Source organism: Oryctolagus cuniculus, chromosome 19 (assembly GCF_051225735.1).
Source record: "Oryctolagus cuniculus isolate XC-2025 breed Fujian yellow rabbit chromosome 19, ASM5122573v1, whole genome shotgun sequence".
NCBI classification, from domain to species: domain Eukaryota; kingdom Metazoa; phylum Chordata; class Mammalia; order Lagomorpha; family Leporidae; genus Oryctolagus; species Oryctolagus cuniculus.
The window spans coordinates 14055113-14074434 of record NC_142885.1 but is presented as its reverse complement, the minus strand read 5'-3'; the positions used below and the strand labels follow the sequence as shown (position 1 = coordinate 14074434).

The following is a 19322-nucleotide window of genomic DNA, read 5'->3' as shown; positions in this document are numbered from 1 at the left end:
CCGCATTCCCCCCCAAAAAACGGAACGAGCGGGTCATCTGAGACTGGTTTTGCTGGCTAGGGTTTCCGTATCGAACCCCCCACGATTGAGCTGTTAAGCTGTCAATGGTGATGGCTGAAGGGGATGAGCAAGCTCCTCTGAAGTGATTCAGCCTCAAAGCAGTGCGAGTGTAGGCGTGCAATTTGTTTGGGAACTAATCTGTAATTATAAAGATGTTATTTTCCTCTTTGGTGGTGTATTGTTTCTTTACTATTCTGTTCTCCAGACATCGTTTCCCTTGTGGGAAGCAGTGAAACTGGAGAGAAATCCCCGCTCAGAGGATAATTGACTTGAATTTTTGGGGTAGGTTTCTGGGACTCCTTTTAACCCTGCATGGCGATGCTTGTATTCATTTTCGTGAGAAGCAGCGGCAGGTTTGGAAGTCACTCGGTTTTAATACACGGATAAAGCATTAACATTTCAAATCATGATAGTTATGCTGGTCTGTACCTTGACTTCTTTTTCTTGCTTCCATGAGCTCTAGATTTTCAACAGGTCAGGCAGGGACCTGCTCAGTTAGAAAGCGCACATATCACAGGTGGGCTCAGGGAGCACCGACCGTCAAAGCTGTCTTTCCCTCCAGAACACACAGCAAGTGTCAATGATGGAGAAGTGCGGCTTTGAATACTGCATGGGTTTTAAAGTTTGCCCAGTGCGTTGGGACCGTATTCATAAACCAGCTTTGTTTGTTTGTAAAGGAAAGCCGGGAGAAAGCTGTTGCTCTCTGTGTGAACCTCCCCATCATAGCCTTCCAGAACTTGGCAGGTTCCTTGGTACAGAGTGTGGAAGTGACCTGGCGGGGCCAGTGTTACTTACCTGCTCTGATCTTCCCTCTGTCCCCCAGAACCTGTTTTCTCATTGCTGCCATGAACATCTAGCAGAACTGCAGGAAGCGGTCTTTCCAGAACCTTGGCATGTCAGCGGGGGCTCACTTCAGTGGTGGCCTCCTTCTCCTTTTCTGTTTGTATTCTTCCCAAGGCACAGGAAATACCCACTCCTTTTATTTCTGTGAAATTGACAACAGGTGTAAATGCACGCGCATACAGCGTACAAGGACATCTGAGACCTGTAACAGTCAAGAATGACAAACTGCCAAAAACCATAACTTTTCATAGAGGGGTTAGTTTATTTATTTATTTATTTATTTACAGGCAGAGTGGACAATGAGAGAGAAAGACAGAGAGAAAGGTCTTCCTTTTTTCCGTTGGTTCACTCCCCAATGGCCGCTGCGGCCGGCGCACCAGTTCAAGGAGCAGTGTTGACTTCAAGTTCATGTTACAGAGGAGGAGATGAAGCTGAAAGGATGCCTGGCTGATCCGAAGCCAGGAGCCAGGTGCTTCTCCTGGTCTCCCATGGGGTGCAGGGCCCAAGTACTTGGGCCATCCTCCACTGCCTTCCCGGGCCACAGCAGAGAGCTGGCCTGGAAGAGGGGCAACCGGGACAGAATCCGGCGCCCCAACCAGGACTAGAATCCAGTGTGCTGGCGCCACAGGCAGAGGATGAGCAGCAGTGCCGGCCAATAGAGGGGTTAGTTTTATTAAAGATCACAATTCATATTAACCCCTTTTCCCAAGCTTTCACAAATATGCCACATAGCTGACCAATATTGATATGATAGTTCAGTGATAGAGAGAACCAGAGCTTGCCTGCCTCTCAGAAATGATGTTCTCATCCAGCCCCAAGGTCCAGCCCATGCCAGGATTCCCTTTCTGACTGGTGGGGGTTTAGTGGGATGGTCTGGAAGTTTCCTTCAATGACAACATGTTTAAGATGTGGTTCCAAATTCCTCCTTTTTTTCCTGTCACCTGTGTATTTAACCCAAACTAACCTGAGCAATGGGAAAAACCAAGTTATGGAGCTGTCTGCAAGTTAGGAACAGATTCAGGTCAAAACCAAATTGCCAGCCGGCACCGTGGCTCAATAGGCTAATCTTCCACCTGCAGCGCCGGCACCCCGGGTTCTAGTCCCAGTCAGGGCGTCGGATTCTGTCCCGGTTGCTCCTCTTCCAGGCCAGCTCTCTGCTGTGGCCCGGGAGTGCAGTGGAGGATGGCCCAAGTGCTTGGGCCCTGTACCCCATGGGAGACCAGGAGAAGCACCTGGCTCCTGGCTTCGGATCAGCACGGTGCACCGGCTGCAGCAGCCATTGGGGCGTGAACCAACGGCAAAGGAAGACCTTTCTCTCTGTCTCTCTCTCTCACTGTCCACTCTGTCTGTCAAAACAAAACAAACAAACAAACAAAAAACAAATTGCCATACTCTCAGGCAAATGACCCAGCTTGGAAACATGACACGAGCTGGCCTGCATGCTCTTGGAATCCACTGGCTGAGAGCAGAAGTGCAGGGAAAGATGGCAGTTACCACCTTTGCTCCTGCCTTCTTCCCATCTTCCCACTCAGTCATGGGTTCCCTGAATAGGCTGTGTAGAGGTATCAGTCACCACTTGTCTGCTGGTTGCACAACAAAGATTACTCACTTCTGCCCAAGTAACTCCCTCAAGCCATACTGTAACAATGGAGCATAGGATAAAGTAACACTCAGGTTGGGATTGGCCCCTGTCCAAAGGGATTAGCTTCTGGAAGTACCTGTAAGGCTTAGGCTGAACATACTTACCTGTAACCCAGTTCTGTGGCTTGGATCTCAAGGACAGAGTAATATCAGTCCCTTTTCATGACCTATTAAATATGATATCTTTCTCTGTGAACATTTGACTCATAGAATCTTGCCATTATGAATTCAGAGGAGTACTTCAAGGTTACCCAACACCCTTGCTACCTACCTAGGAACTGGTTAGAAATGCTAAACCTTAGAATCTGTCCCCCAGGGCCGGCACTGTGGCTCACTTCGTTAATCCTCCGCCTGCGGCGCTGGCATCCCATATGGGTGCTGGTTCTAGTCCCAGCTGCTCCTCTTCCAATCCAGCTCTCTGCTGTGGCTCAGGAGGGCAGTGGAGGATGGCCCAAGTGCTTGGGCCCCTGCACCCGCATGGGAGACCAGGAAAAAGCACCTGGCTCCTGGCTTTGGATCAGCATAGCGCTGGCCGTAGTGGACATTCTGGGAGTGAACCAATGGAAGGAAGACCTCTTTCTCTGTCTCTCTCTCATTGTCTACAACTCTACCTGTCAAATAAATTAATTAAAAAAAAAAAAAAAAAAGAATCTGTCCCCTATTTGTAGAATCAGAATCTGCGTTTTGGCAAACTCCTTGTGTGATTCGGATGCATTATGCCCAGGTTGGGGTCTCCCGTGATAAGGAGATGGAGTTTATTGAGCAGAATATTTATTAAGGGTTACCCTTAGGATCGATACCTGGAAGAGGGAAGGGGGAGGAGCAGGAAGAGAGAGGTGGAGGGAGGAGTCAGGCTGCAACAGAGGCCCAGCGGCAGTCATCACTCACCCCATGGGACGTGCCTGAGCTGGATCTGCTGGAGAGGTGTCCCCTGTTGCCAGGCCTTTGAACTCCCTGCTGCCAGCACTCCTGGCAGCTGAGTAGCAAGTCTTTGATTGAAAAGAGGTCTCAGTAGTGCATCACAGGGTCTACCACACACACTAAAGTGGGGAGAAGCACTGCCATGGGCCAGTGGTCTTGGAATGCAGCTCCAGACGTGCAGGAGCTGTTGCACAGGGGAACATGGGAGAGACGAACTCCCAAGTCCCACCCCAGAACTCTGGAATCAGAAACTGTAGGAATATGGCAACCTGCATTTTCACAAGTTCTCCAAGTGACTGCATGCTCAGTTTTGAGAATCACTGCTCTGAGACAGCCTTTTTCTGTGTGTTTTGTTTTTTAATAGCAGTTTTATTGAAGTATAATTTACATCCTATCTTAGTAATAAAACCCAGTATTTTTATATATACAATTCAGTGACTTTTTCAGTATGTTCACACAGTTATAAACCATGATAACTGATTTCAAAAATTGTCATTACCCTTGGAAGAAACCTCATACTCATTAGCAGCCACACTACATAGCTCCCGACCGAAGTCTGACAGCCACTAATCTGCTGTCTATTTTGAAAGATTTGCCTACTCTTGACATTTCATGTAAATACAATAATGTAGTATGTAGTTTTTCATGTCTTGTAAATGTTTTGGAGATTCATCCAAATTGTATCATGTATCTGTACATCATTATATTTTAATAGAGAGATAATGTTGCATTGTTTGGAATGTGACATTCTGTGTATCCATTTGTCAGTTGATGGACATCTGGGTCCCTGCGTTCTGGTTCTTGTGAATAAAATTGCTGCTGTGAACATTTCTGTATGAAGCTTCTGTGTGGACATATGTCTTCAGTTCTCTTGGGTAAAGACCTAGGAGTAGAACTTCCAGGTCATATGTTAACTCCATGTTTAGCCTTTCAAGGAGCTGCTAGACTGTTTACCAAAGTGATGGTACTGTGTTACATTCCTACCAGCACTGAGTTCCAGTTTCTCCATATCTTCTCCAACACTTGTTACTGTCTGTTTTATTTTAGCCCTTCTAGGAGACGTGAAGTGGTGTCTTGTGATTTGGATCTGCATTTCCTCAGTAATGAATGGGTTGAACATCTCGTCATGTTTTCATTGGCTGTTTGTCCATCTGCTCAGGAAAAATGTCTATGCAGAGCCTTCCTGGAGCAGCCTTTTCCTCTGTTGGGAATCCCTCGGGATGTCTTCACCCTATCTAGTTCTGGGCAGGTGCTTTGCAGTTTCTAAAGAGGAAGCCTGGGCCAAGGCCTTTACCCACTGGAAAGTTCTAGGCAGGTGTAAGAAGAGTGCAAGAGAGTCCCTGTCAGGCTACCATGAAGAAATTCACATTCTCTTCCAACTCACGTGACAGAGAGAGATGTTGGGTGGATGGCTGTGAGACCCAATGAGTGAGGGGTGTGGGAAGGTATTGTGAGGACCAGAGGCTGCCAGAGAGACTGGGAATGTTGGGAGGGTCTGGGAAGAGTAGAGAAGGAAGAGACCTGAAATTGTGAGTGGACTTCCCTACAGTGCTCTTGTTTTTGGATTAACACACACCTGTTGCCAGGGAGGGCTGGTTCTCCAAAGCTTGTGATTTCTTTGAAGATTTTACTCCATATCAGCTTTAGACAGGTGAAGCTATTCACTTGTTTCCTGATCTGGAAAAAAAAAATAACCATCTTCCCTATTTATCTAAGTAGTTAAAAGAATTGGTTATGAAACTCTACAAAATGCTTGAAGAGTATGATTTGCTGATTTCACAGGTGAGGTTTACTGTATATCAGAGGTGAGAGAAAAAAGGTTGCAGGTGTGTCTGATTCCCTGTTAGAAGATCTCATGGTGGTGGTGGCAAGTCTCTCCCAACCCGCCAAGCAGGTGCCCCTCTCAAGGTACCTGTGACTAGAAGGGAAATCCTCAGGACTTCCAAGCAGTTTCAATTTATGGCTGCAACCTTGTACCTTGACTGTGGTACATTGAGGCAAAAGAATTTCAAAACACAAGTGTTTAGAGCAAAACCTTTGCCACACTCTCACCAAGCAAGGGCCTCTGTGCCTGGGATACTGAGAGCAGCTGCCTTAGACTTGGGCCTTACTATGTACTCTCTTCAGCCTTGCAGGGGAGAAAACCAACACTCCAAGAAGTAGCTTTGCTGATGTCATGCGTTAGACCGTGTGTGACCAGGACTGCCCCCCGCCCTTAGCCCGTCAACACCTGGCTGGGAGTCTTCATCAGACAGCTTTATGTTACAGTTTGCTGAGGATTAATGATGGGGTGTTTTTGTTCTTGGTCTATAAGTGGATCCTGTCCCAGGAGGTTCAGGGTCTCAAGATACCAGGCAGTCATATTTGTTTGGCATTAGAATTGTGTGTGTTCCGTTGTTGTAATATATTCCAAATGCCATGAGGTCACCCAGAAGAAAAGCATTTCTGGGGTAATGGCAGAAGTTGAAGTCTTAGGAGAATTCTTGAATGTACCAAAAATCTCCATTTCTTCCAGGACCCCTGCAGGTTGACAAGGAAATAAATTGAGTACTCGGGTCCCTGTTGCCTGAACAGTGAACACAAAACTGAGACTTGGAACTCAAAGACTAGGTCAGGACGTCCGTGTACACTGGATCATGATTTTCCTTCCTCTGTCCGCGGCTGAGCTCTCTAACCTGCACCCTGCCTTGGCTGAACACGTGTCCTGCAAAGTCGTGTCTTGACTGGGGGTTAGTCATTTGAGGCCTGTTTTAAACATGCTCTGATAAATCAAAGAACTATGTTGTGAAACAGATTATTCTACCTCTCATCATCAATGTCTTCTATAAATCAAGATTTTATATACCTTTTCTCAAAAATCGATGGTATGATGCAGAATATTTCCATACACTTATTTGTTTTGTTTGTGAAGGACAAGGCTTGTAAAAGCTCTCATGGAATCATAGACCCAGGCAGGAGGTGGCAGACGGGACATAAGTAGCATTTTTTCCCCAAGAAACCTTTTATTTAATAAATACAAATTTCATAAGTATAACTTTAGGAATATAGTTATTCTTCCCACCATACCCGCCTTCCCACCCACATTCCCATACCTTCTCCTCCTCCTCCTTCTCCCCTTCCCAGTCCCATTCTACATTAAGATTCATTTTCAGTTAACTTTGTACATAGAAGACCAGCTCCATACTAAGTAAAGATTTCAACAGTTTGTGCACACACACAAAACTGAGAACAAGTTTTACAGTTAACTTCATAATACAGCTCATTAAGGACACAGGTCCTGCATGGGAAGTTAGTGCACAGTGACTCCTGTTGTTAATTTTACAATTAACAGTCTTAAGGATGACGTCAGAGATCACCCAGGGCTCTTGACATGAGCTACCAAGGCCATGGAAGAATTTAGACAGGCCCATAAGCACTCTCACCCCCACTTTTTTTTTTTTTTTTTTTTAAGTGATCCCAATCAATTGACTGAAAGTCACTTGGGTCTAGAGGATGCCCCCACTAAAAGCTGCAGCAGCATCTCTAGGTATGGTGCCTTGTTCTCTGCAGCTGCCCTTGCCCTCCCCCCGTACCTCAGCAAGGCCAGGTCAAGGGTGTGGGGACAGGTGCATCATATAGGGGAAAGTGCTGTCATACAGGGAAATTACTCAGCAGTCGCAACCAGCACTTTCTTTCTTCTTTTTTTTTTTTTTTTTTTTTGTTTTTTGACAAGCAGAGTGGACAGTGAGAGAGAGAGACAGAGAGAAAGGTCTTCCTTTTTGCCAATGGTTCACCCTCCAATGGCCACCGCAGCCGGCGCACCACGCTGATCCGATGGCAGGAGCCAGGTACTTCTCCTGGTCTCCCATGGGGTGCAGGGCCCAAGCACTTGGGCCATCCTCCACTGCACTCCCAGGCCACAGCAGAGAGCTGGCCTGGAAGAGGGGCAACCAGGACAGAATCCGGCGCGCAACCAGCACTTTCCAGACAACACGCAAAGGAGGCCCTGGCCCTATGGGGAGGGCCTGCAAATGCTAGTTCCCTGCCAATAGAAGAAAGAGAGAAAGGAGCAGGAGAGAAAACACTTTATTGTTAGGGAGATGATTTTGCCAATAATTTAAATTGCTGCTTTCTTCCGTTAATGAAGAAATATGCATCTAATGATCCCCAGCCTCCCCCGGTTCCTCTGAAGCAGAGATAATCATAGCTAATACTCATCGAGAACCAGTAGCCAGGTGCCGGAGCAGCTTAGCCTGCTCTCCCACAAAAACCCCATGGAACAGGCAAATAGAATGGTGCCAGAACTTGGGAAGATGATTGGTCTGGGTTTGGACCTCGCTTTCCCCAGCAGGGTTGTTGAAAATGCTCCTGGCACGCAGTATGAGCTCATGGTCACGTGGTGCAAGGCAGTTTTTAGAGAGCTCACTGAGTCCCCTGGTAAGTGTTGGCTGGATAGATGAATAGCAAGGTCTCTTGGGGGCAGTTTCGTTCCTTCTGATGGTTATTTTACATGGTTATTTCTCTGCAACAAAATGTTTGTGGAAATAGTGTGGTTCGGTTCTGTGCTCTGCCCCAGGCTAGTGTGCACAGTGACTGCATTCGGTGGAGGGCAGCCTGGGAGATGGGTTTCACCCAACTTTTTCTTAACTTGCTGTAGCTGGGTAAGGTAGGAAGCCATCTTGGCTCTGCATCAACCATTATGAATAGTGGTACCAGCCAAGTTCAGATTCAGTGTGCTGCATTGACAACGTGATGCTGAAAATGGGGATTGCAAAGTAGAAATTTTCGTCCTGTTCGACAGATGGTGCTTTCTCCTAGGAACCAGGTACTACTGTGAGGCTGTAGCACCTTTAGTAAGTCGTACTACAGTGGCTGAGCTTGAAGGAAACTAGAGCACCCGGCCCACCTGCTTGCCTGACAGGGAAAGCTATGGCCCAGAGAGAGGAAGTGAACCAGCCAGGTCCCAAGACTCCTCCATGGCAGGCATCACACTGGAGGCTGGAATGCTGACTCGTATGGTACCTTCTGCCATGTGGCATCTGTTGTAAGTTCTGTCTTGTGCAGTGAGGAAAGATATTTGATCTAGAAGTTTCCCCCCAAATATGCAAAATCCAAAGCAAATGAGCCTGTTTAATGATTGCTATTCTTAGAGGCTAAAAAACATCAGTGATCTCCAAAAGCAGGTATAAATGCCCCTGGGACACTGAGGGGGCTCCTGCTTTGTGTACTCCCCATCTTTTCCTTTGCTAAAACTGTTTAGCACAGTTAAGCCAGTGGCCAACATGATGCATTCTAACGATTGCTCCTGCTCTATGAGTCTTACTTTCAACAGGTAAAAGAAATTTAGTATGATATTTTCCATTTTTCACTAAGCTAAACTTATAGACAATTGCACTTTCACTTTCAAATGTCGTAAAATAGCATTTGCCCCGGCTCTGTGCTCAATTCGGCATCCCTTGGAAATGTGGGGCTGCCGTTGCCTGTTCTAGGTTTTCAGCATTGCTAAATGAGATGAAGTGAAATAACGGCCTGAGAACTGGACCAGTGTGGTGTCCGTGTTCAGAGGCTGAGTGAGCTGGGAGCGCTGGAAGACATTTTTCACATGGAGAAGATTTCTAACAATGCAGTTTAATCAAGTTATATCTACTGCCAGTTACTTCTGTTACTGTGTGTGTGCTGTGAGTAGCTACTTATTCACCTCACCCTCTCTTACAATCATAAGCTCCCACTGAAATCGACTTCATTTTCCATATTTGGAACATTTTCAGTAAACAGAAGGGAAATTGGAGATCATGTGAAGTCATATTTCTCATAAAAGGTTATTGGGCACTAGATAAGATTATCAGAGGAGATAATGATATGTCTTCCAGGCTTTTAGAAGTGAGGCTCATTTAGATCTGGTAGCTGTGAGGGGTTCTACTTAAAACCTGTGGGATTAACTAGATGACTTATGGTTTAAGAAGGACCCTCTCAACTCCAGTCATCTGTGATTCTTGAAATTTGTTTTTACAGCCCATCGATAATTCCATTAATGACAGGCTCGGTTCTTACTTTGAAAGCATCATTCATGTTTTCAGTCAACAAACATTTATCCAGTGTCTCCTCTCTGTGGCAGTATGTCAGAAGCTAGGAATCTGGCAGTGAAAAAAAACCAGACACAGCTTCTACCTTCATATAGCACATATATAAATATATGTGTATATGTATATAAGATTATATGTATATATATGTATGTGTATAAGATCTCCCATATATATATATATATGGGATCTCCCATATATATATATATATATATATATATATATATATATATGGGAGAGAGGAGGAGGGAGCAAGGAAGCATTTTTTGCTTTTATTCTTGTAGTGCTTAGAAGCTTAGAAGCCAACTAGGGCTGGAGACCTGCGATGAGTACGAGTGACAAAGGCCCCAGTTTCCACCTGGGCAGAGTTGGGTTTCTCCTGTGTGTTTGTCTTGGTCAGGCCTGGGGCCATCTGAACTTGACGTACTTCTTAGGACAAGGAAGCGCTGCTCTCGAGGTCCTCTGCTGGGGGGTGGGAGGTCTTATAAGATTACAGTTCCCTTGGTAGCTGTGTGTTCTTCCCACGTGCAAGAACACCATGGAGCGTGGTAATGGAACCTTCAGCGCTGACGAGAACACGCTCTTTTGAAGTCTGTGTGTTGCAATGTGTGATCAGTTGAAGCCTTTCAGCAGAATCCAGTGACAGAGTCTTTGTGTGAAAACCAAGCTAGCGGAGGTGTAAGGCTGAGGCGCCGTGAGGAAGTTAGAGAAGTGCCGGGTGTTGGAAAAGCCAAGCCCAGACAAGAGATGAGCAAACTCATGATACAGACTGGGAGGTGAAACCATAGACACAGTGGCTGTTGGGTGACAGGTACCTTTGGAGCACAGTGCCCAGGCTTCCTGCACGCTATGCACCTGTGCCATGCAGTGGACGTGGAGGTGAACGGAACACACCCGCACTGGCCATGTGATTAGGCTCAGGGCAAGTTGTACACAAATGTCGCCTTCTAAAAATCTCTTTCTTGCTCCAACACACGTTTATACGCAGAAACAAAGCAGGGATATGTGACGAAAAGCTGGTGTGCGTGGTAGAGGGAGAGCCTGTGGACGGTGTGCTGCTCTCTGCCTTCACCTGGAGTTAACCGCCTCCAGGAAGGAATGCTGTGAAATGGTGCTAGTCAGCGTGCTATGCTAAGGAATTTAAAACCATTATTTCTACAAAGAGTTACATACTGCGCCTTTTAGGGGAAGTGACTCTCAGGAATGCTTGTCCTATGAGAACACGCTCGGGTATTTGCTAGGTTCTCATTGGAGCAATATTTCCAGAAGGACACCCCCTTGAGGAAAACTAGAGGTCTACAGGGGCACCCCCAGGTGAACACCACCACAAAAGGAAGAAGTGCTAGGCGCACCCCCAGCCCACACTGGGTAGTTCCCTGATGTGGAGGTGACCAGGAACATTAGTCGACTTCTAACGTCCTTTCTCGCCTTCTTCCTGCTGACCAGACCCTCTGTGTTTTAGTGGCCCACCTAAGTTAAATACACATGTTTTCTAGCTTCCATCACACCCAGGTACTGACATACAACTACGGTGTGGCCAATGGAGGTTTTTGTTATTTATCTTTATTTATTGAAATAGACAGATAAAAATCACATGTATTTATGTGTGCAAAAAAAAAATACGTTCCAAAAGTTTATGGAAATTGGAATTAAAAGATAAGCTTATTTTGGCACAAAAATACTTTCAAATCCATTTGTAGTCTTGGTAATATGGATTTTCCATGAGCTTTTTGAATATATTGTTTAGACTACGTATGCATTGTGGAATAGCTCAATCTAGCTAGGCATATGTACACCTCACATACTTACTGTTTTCTTCTGGACATTAGACATCTACTCTTGCCATTTGGTTGACATCAGTATTAACTAGAGTCAACAGGCTCTACAACAGATCTCTGAAACGTATTCCTTTGATTGAACGGAAAGCGGCCACCGTCCTACTGTGTGCATGTATGAGCTCAATGAGCTCAGCTCATTCACATTTCCACACAGGAGTGCGCTCACAGAATCTTTCTCTGCCTCGCTTATTTCACTGAATATAATGTCCTCCAGATTCATCCATGCTAATCACGGACTATTACTCACAGGATTTCCTTCGTATTTAAGGGTGAGTAGTATTTGTGTGTGTGTGTGTGTGTGTGTCATAATTTCATTATCCATTAATCTGTTGATGGAAACTTAATTCCATGTTTTGGCTAATGAGAATAACATGACAATGACATGGGAGTAAAGATATCTATTTGACATACTGATTTTAATTTTTTTTTAAGATTTTTTTATTTATATGAAAGAGTTACACAGAGAGAGAAGGAGAGAGAGAGAGAGAGAGAGAGAGAGAGAGAGGTCCTCCATCCATCCACCTGTTCACTCCCCAATTGGCTGCAACGGCCGGAGCTGCACTTATCCAAAACCAGGAGCCAGGAGCTTCTTCCGGGTCTCCCACAAGGGTGCAGGGGCCCAAGCACTTGGGCCATCTTCCACTGCTTTCCCAGGCCACAGCAGAGAGCTGGATCATAAGTAGAGCAGCTGGGACTCGAACTGGCACCCGTATGGAATGCCGGCACTACAGGCAGCAGTTTTACCCGCTAAGCCACTGCACCGGCCCCTGATTTTAATTCCTGCATGTATATGTAGAAGAGGATTTCTACACCATATGATAGTGGTAATTCTGATTCTTTGAGGAGCCTCCATACTGTTTTCCATGATGGCTGTGCTATGCATTTTCACCCACAGTGTATCAAGGTTCTCTTTTCTCCACAACCACACCAACACTTGTCATCTTTTGTCTTGTTGATAATAGGCATTCTAACAGGCATGAGATGATACCCCATGTAGTCTTAATTTGCATTTCCTTGATGATTACTGCTGTTGAACGTTTTTTCCATGCACCCATGGACCATTTGTTGTTCACGTTTGAAAAATGTCTATTCAAGTTTATTGTCGATGTTTTAATTCAGTGTGTGTTTTCTTGCTATTAAGTTTCTTCTATATTTATTTACTGCTTATCAGATAAGTTGTCTCTTCACTGTTGACTGCTTCCTTTGCTGTGCAGGAGCTTTTTTTATTTGTTGTAATTCTGTTTGTCTATTTTTTATTCCATTTCCTGCGCTTTCTGGGGTCATATACAAAAAAAAAAAAAAAATCATTGCAGTATCCTGGAGCATTTCCCCTATGTCTTCCGCTAGTTGCTTTACAGTTTCAGGTGTTACATTTGATTAAATCTTTACTCCACTTTGAGATGATTCTTATACATGGAATAAAATAAGGGCCCAGGGGCTGGTGTTGTGGCCTAGTGGGCAGAGCTGCCGCCTGCAGCACCAGCATCCCAGGTGGGTGCCAGTTCATGCCCGGCTGCTCTGCTTCCAGTCCAGCTCACAGCTGATGGACTGGGCAAAGCAGCAGAGGATAGCCCAAGTGCTTGGCCCCCTGACACCCATGTGGGAGACCCTGATGAAGCTCCTGGCTCCTGGCTTGGGGAGTGAACCAAGAGATGGAAGATCTCTTTCTTTGTCTCTCTCTCTCTCTCTCTCTCTCTAACTCTGACTTTCAAATAAATAAATAAATATTGAAAGAAACAAAGGAAGGAAGGTAGGAAGGAAGGTAGGTGGGTGGACCTGCTTTCAAGTCTTCTGTCTGTGATGTGCAGTTCTCTCAACACCATTTATTGGAGCCGTCCTTTCTCCATTAGCCACTGGATATTAATGGAAGAGCAGGATGCTGCATCTGTATACTTTTCGAGGGCCAAGGATGCGCCCTCGTCTCCCCTTTCTCCTTCCGCCATCTGTCTAGAATGTGGACATAACGAATGGAAGGCAGAGGCCATAGAAACAACCATAGACCTGGAGAAAGCCTGTGTCCCTGACACTGTGGAGCTCCACACAGTCCTGACTGCCTACCTTGGGACCTTGATGTGAGAAAGAACTGTTGGTAACCCAACTGTTATCTGAGATATTCTCTCATTGGCAGCCAAACCTCAGCTTAGCTGCTACAGTGAGGAAATGGCTCTGAAAGGAGCTACCATTCACCCTCTGAAATGTCTAACATTTTGAAAGAATTTCGTATAGCAAGTCTTTTTGGTTACAACTACACAGTCACAGTGGCTAAGCATCTGCACTTCTCCATGGGGTGTTGAGATACTCGAAGCACAGGAGTGAAATCTCACTCTCACTAGAATGTGCTCTAAGTAGCATTTACCAAAAATGCCACTGACAGTCTTGTCGATAATAAAATAATTAGCAATTAGTCTGCCATGTGAGCAACCGAACCATAATTGAATAGTGGGTTCTGTGATGTTCCAAGAGTCGCATTCATTAGGGCAGAAATATTTTCCACGGAAGAAGCCATAGAAATGGGCTTGCTCTGCATTATTCCAAATAGACAAATAATGAACTGGAAGGTCTCTGGAGTGTGTGTGCATGTGTGCGTATGTGTGCAAACATGCCTCGGTTGTTAACAATTAAAATAGTGGACACTGCGTTCCTGACTGCAACAGGGGACAGATGACCCCAGGTTACTAGTTACTAATAGAGTGGCTGTGGTTTTAGGGAAAAGACAAAATTACCATAGTCTTCTTTATTCTGCAAAAGTACATAATTAGAAAATTCCTGTTTTTGAACCATCTCAGTACTAACATTGAGCATACACTTGTTAAATAGTAACTTTTTAATTTATGCAAAATAATGGAAGGTTATCTTCAGCTTGTGTCTCGTGAGGAGTCCCTACAGAGATAGTTGGTCGCTACCTGTAATATCTCAAGCAGTAGCTACTCAGACCCGCGGTTCAGGAAGAGGTAGGGTCTTTGCTGCAGCAGAATGGGGTTCTGAACATAGAGATGGACTCTCGTAATAGTCCGAGAGCATGTTAGTACTGGGTGAGACTTGGCGATGACCTAGTATTGCCTTAAAGTTGAGGAAACTGAGGCCCAATAAATCTAACAAGACCTCCCGAGTCAGCACAGGGCCAAAACTCAAACCTCCTCGCTGTTGGTATCACACATGACCTTGCATTTCAAGGACACTAACAGATATCAAGTGTGGCAACACGTCCATCTTGATTTTCCTTTGGAAGGCTGAAAAACGAAATGATGCCATAAGTCGGCTGTAGCTGGGTTAAGATGTATTTCTTCTGCTCACCTCTCTCTCTCTCTCTTTTTTTTTTTTAAATCAAAGGGTATATCCCCAAGAACAGGATCTGCAGGGACAGATTGCTTAGCCCCTCATGACTCTGCCCTGGTGGTGGGTCATTAATGGTGTAGAAAATGAGGGCAGTGCTGGGCGGGCAGACCAGGGTGGGGTGCATGTCTCTTTAAGAGATTTATGTGGAGGTCTGAGCTGGGGAGACAGCCCGGTGGTACATCATCATGCAGGCGACATCAGAGACTTTCTTCTTCGCTTGGGTGCATTATCATAAAAAGTGATTTAGACTGGAGCTGATTGATGCAAATGGCCCTATGTTCTTTCCTATCATTAGCGGCCTCTTTCAGTGGCCAGAGGCAGTGATTAAAGCTGTCATTTGGAGCTGCTCATTAAAGACAAGCCCCAGAATAGCAAGAGAAAAAAAAAAAAAGGTTGGAGAGGCATATATGTACATGTGTGTGTGTATTTTTTTTCCCTTAAAAGTACATCATCTCTTTCTCGATTGAGCCACTGAAATCAAGTCTGTAGAGACATTTCCGCTGAGAATATAGAATGCTCTTTTGCAAGTAATATTAGATTTTCAGAGTGTCACAGTAGATCCTGATGACAGCTTGCCTACATATTATGAAAGGAGATGAGGAGGGTATTGTGTTAGGTGTGTTTTGTTAGGGATTGACCCCAGTGAGAACTCATTAAGTCTCCCTCCTCCCGGGCTGGGGACTTCAGAGGCCAGCCCCCTGGGAGCAGGGGGAGGATTACTGAGGGAGTTCGGTCTCCTTCAGTCCCGCTGGGACAGCGTTGGCCCCAGGGATGGACCAGGAGTAAGGACACCAGGGAGGGGGCTCTTTGCTGAGCTGTCGCACACCCCAAGTGAAGGCTAAGGTAGTGGGTGGGGGGCCAATTAGGGGACCACGGAAGTGAACTTGAGGAAGAAGCCATCTTTGTTTCTTCGAAAAACCATCTACAAGCCAGAGATACATCAGCTGGCTACTCCGCGCATCCTCTTTGGCCAGTTGATGTTTTTAAGGCCAAAATCCCACCCAACCTTTATCCAAGCCACTCTGTAGCACGCCTCAGAAATTCCTCAGGGAGGAACAAAGAGAGAAGAAATTATCAATTTAATTTCTCAGTCTAATGACCTGGTCTTATACATAAAATTTCAAATTACTATTTTTTTTTTTTTATGAAAGTAGGGACCGACATCAGTTATGCAACCACTACCGTCTCCATGACAACGCCTTGGCTGTGACAGCTCACATGACTTCACACAGTCACAGGGCCTTGAAATGAAGCAAAGGAAAGTTTGACTTTGTCTTGTGTAATTTCGTGGCTCCCCGGGACTGCCGTGGCGGGGCTCTGCGGAGGCATGGGGGTTCTTTCTGCTGTGGGCAGTAAATAGCGGGAAAGGAATTAAAGGAGTTTGCACTGCCACGGGCAGGAACTGCCAATGTGGTACAGAGAAAGCTCCCTGCGCAGGCTGGGAGCCAGCTGCTGGCTTTGGAGGCGTGGCCTCTGTCCTCCCCCTGCCGCCCCGCCCACCCCGCCGTGGCCTTCCCAAGCTTAGCCCACCGTTTCAGAGCCTATTAGTACTGATGCCGGCCGTGATGCGCCTCTCCCCGGGGAGCAGGGGCGCAGAACTGAACAGAGTCACTGGTAATCTGTGCTTACAGCCGGCCCCCCGGGGAGAAAGCCCGGCCAGCTGGCACTGTCGTGCTGAGCGCATTCACTTCCCCTGGCAGGCCCCAGCCTGGCAGGGGCCCAGAGGCCAGCCGGCTGTAGGGCCAGCCTGCACCAGCACCCCAGGCGGCCGAGCCCTGGAACACATGCATTGTTGCCTGCCCTGCAGACTGGACACTGGCTGAACTCACGGCGCAGACATTGCAGCTCATCTGATTGGGCCTTTCCAGGCAGCCAGCGTGGCTCTCTAGAAACATAAGCCACGAGTGCTAGACAAAGAACAGTTGGCCGGCCGCATGGGGCTTTCAAGTAGGACCACTTCCCCTTTGTTTTTTCTGTGTCCCAGGCTCTCCGGTCAGTGACACCAGGAAAATTCCCCTGGTGTGTCTGCTGTGGATGATGGGGTAGGGTCGTGGGTGTCTGCGGTGACAGAGCTGCAGTGAGGTAGGCTAGAATTCTTGGATTTGCATATACACGTTGGAAAATGCCTGCAGGGAAAGAATAAACAGGCTGATCTTTGGATCCCAAACTTGATGGGTTTCCTGGCCCCAGCATACCTTCCCAACACTCCGACTGCTAGATACAATTCCATTGCAGTGAGAGTCCCTCCCTGGACCCAGAGGCCGGGGGCCCAGGGAGCAGGGTCCCGAGAGGTGTCCCTGGGAAGCACCATCTTCTGTCCACTCACTCACATTTGGGAAGAACGTAGTTTTCTCCGTGGACATTCCAAGCCTAGGAAGATTTTCCAGCCCTGCCTCCCAGAAAGTACGTGCTGTAAGATTTGTGCCTTTTTTTTTTTAAATGAGGAATAGCATGTATTCCACCCAGGAGCCATCCTTACACCATCATGTATGTGGTCCCTGGTTGACTTAGATGGAGGGCAACAGGTGTACAAGGTTCCTAATATAATGTTGGGGACAAGGCATGTGGACAGCGTGCTTAGAAACTTTTCTTTTACTGGAAGTTATTCATTAAAGGGATTTCTCCAAAAGGAAAAAGGAAAGAGGGCATGCATAAATTGCTTTCTGTATACCTTCTTCAAAATGTCCCTATTCCATTCATCAGACCTCAGTGCCAAACGTATTAGTAATAATAAGCAGTAATACTAGCAAGCACTTTCTGTGTGATGAGCCCTGGGCTGAACTCTCACTCGGGGGACTTCCTTCTGCAGCCAGTGCGGAGAGGGAGGTGTGGCCACGAGTCCCATGTGGCAGGGGAGGTTAGCAGGCTGAGAGCCTTCTCGGCGTCACAGAACTGCCACTTGGAGGGCCCAGGATCAAACCGTGGCACCGCTCTCCCTGCCTCACGGTTAAGGATGTATTTGTCTCCAACCCTAGACAGAGCTGGTGTGACTGCCAGTGGACTCCACGGGCCCTGCTGTGTGGCCTTGCACTAATGGTGGGATTGTCTGATGATTCTGAGCTCCATGAAGGCAAGGTCTGTGTGCGTTTTACATCCGCTTCAGCCCCCAGTCCCTGATACCGTGCCCTGCGCACCACAGATGCCCCGTATATGGTTGCCGAACGGAAAAACTGGAGAAATGTGGACTTGTTTTTAGGCTTGAGCCGTAGGACTTGTTGCAGGGAGGAAGTGGGGGGATTATGGGTTAAGGTCCCAGAGGAGACCTTAAGCAACAGAGTTAAGAGCAGAGAATTTTCTTTAGCAGAAACCAGGCCCTTCCTCCATGGAGACCGGCGGTGGGGAGAGAAAAGAGGATCCAGCACTCATGGGCTGTGTCACCCAGGGGTGCTTTCCGCCCCAAGGAGCAGAAAGCTTGACCAGCTGTGTCTGAATCGATGGCGGTGCCTGCTTCCTCGCCTGACTGTGAGAAAGCTGTGGTTAGGTGGCTTCTGGTGTTGCTTTAGCAGGGTAAAGACTAGCATCTTGAAGACTTCCCAGGCCTTTACCTCAAGGTCACACTGTGTCTGCTGTAGCTCCTAGCGTCACGTCTGCCTTCAAGGAGAAGTCCTTGCTGTTCTTCAGACACTGGGTTTATGCGCCACCTGCTCTGTGGGCCTAGAGGACTGAGTCACTCCTGCCCATGTGACCGTGGGTGCACGAGGTGGTGGGACCAGAGCCTTTGGTGAGCTTACCTTTCTTGGGATGAGTCAGAAGACGCTATGTGTGGGTCCTGAGAGACCCGGCGGAGGGCAGGGGAGGAGGCCGAGTGGGGAGGAGAAGGCTTGGGAGTTTTGTTAAGTTTGGGGTCACAAAAGTTTTTTTTAAGATGTATTCATTTATGTGAAAGTCAGAGTTACACAGAGAGAGAAGGAGAGGCAGAGAGAGAGAGAGAGAGAGGTTTCCATCCGTTGGTTCACTCCCCAATTGGCTGCAAGGCCGGAGCTGTGCCAATCCGAAGCCAGGAGCCAGGAGCTTCTTGCAGGTCTCCCACGCGGGTGCAGGGGCCCGAGGACTTGGACTGCTTTTCCAGGCCACAGCAGAGAGCTGGATTGGAAATGGAGCTGCTGGGACTCGAACCGGCACCCATTTGGGATGCCGGCACTGCAGGTGGTGGCTTTACCCGCTACACCACAGCGCCAGCCCTGCCACTAAAGTTTTGTGAACTGCATTTTTACTGATATTTTCGTGTTTTCCTATGCTTTGTTCTCAAGCTACATCCTCCCCTCCCCCACCCCCAGGAAATTTACCCATTGGCACATCACACAGAAATTTTCCTCAATGCCAGCAGACATTTTTGTCCATTATCTCCATTTAAAATGATTGTCTTTTATGCTCATGATCTCTCGGAAATTTATTCCATGAAGTAAGTTAACTTGGAAAATAGGGACATAAACCTAAGCAAAAATAAATTCCGCCAGAGCTTTATAGAAACCTTCATAGGAGGCTTTGAGATCAACAAGTTTGTAGATTTTTCTCCCTTGTTCACCAGCCTCTTACATCTACCAGGCTTCTCACTCGCCAGTTAGCGGGCAGCTCCTCGCTGGTCGGGAGAACAAGACACTAATGAGTCTGATGGTGGCTGGGG

At 46.9% G+C, this 19322-nt stretch overlaps 1 protein-coding gene across 8 annotated transcripts in view; it reads left to right on the top strand.

The window, feature by feature from the left end:
• The window catches only part of AUTS2 (activator of transcription and developmental regulator AUTS2), a 1250408-nt gene that overhangs the window by 1045683 nt on the left and 185403 nt on the right, over positions 1-19322 (top strand). The gene's annotated exons all lie outside the window — the stretch shown is intronic.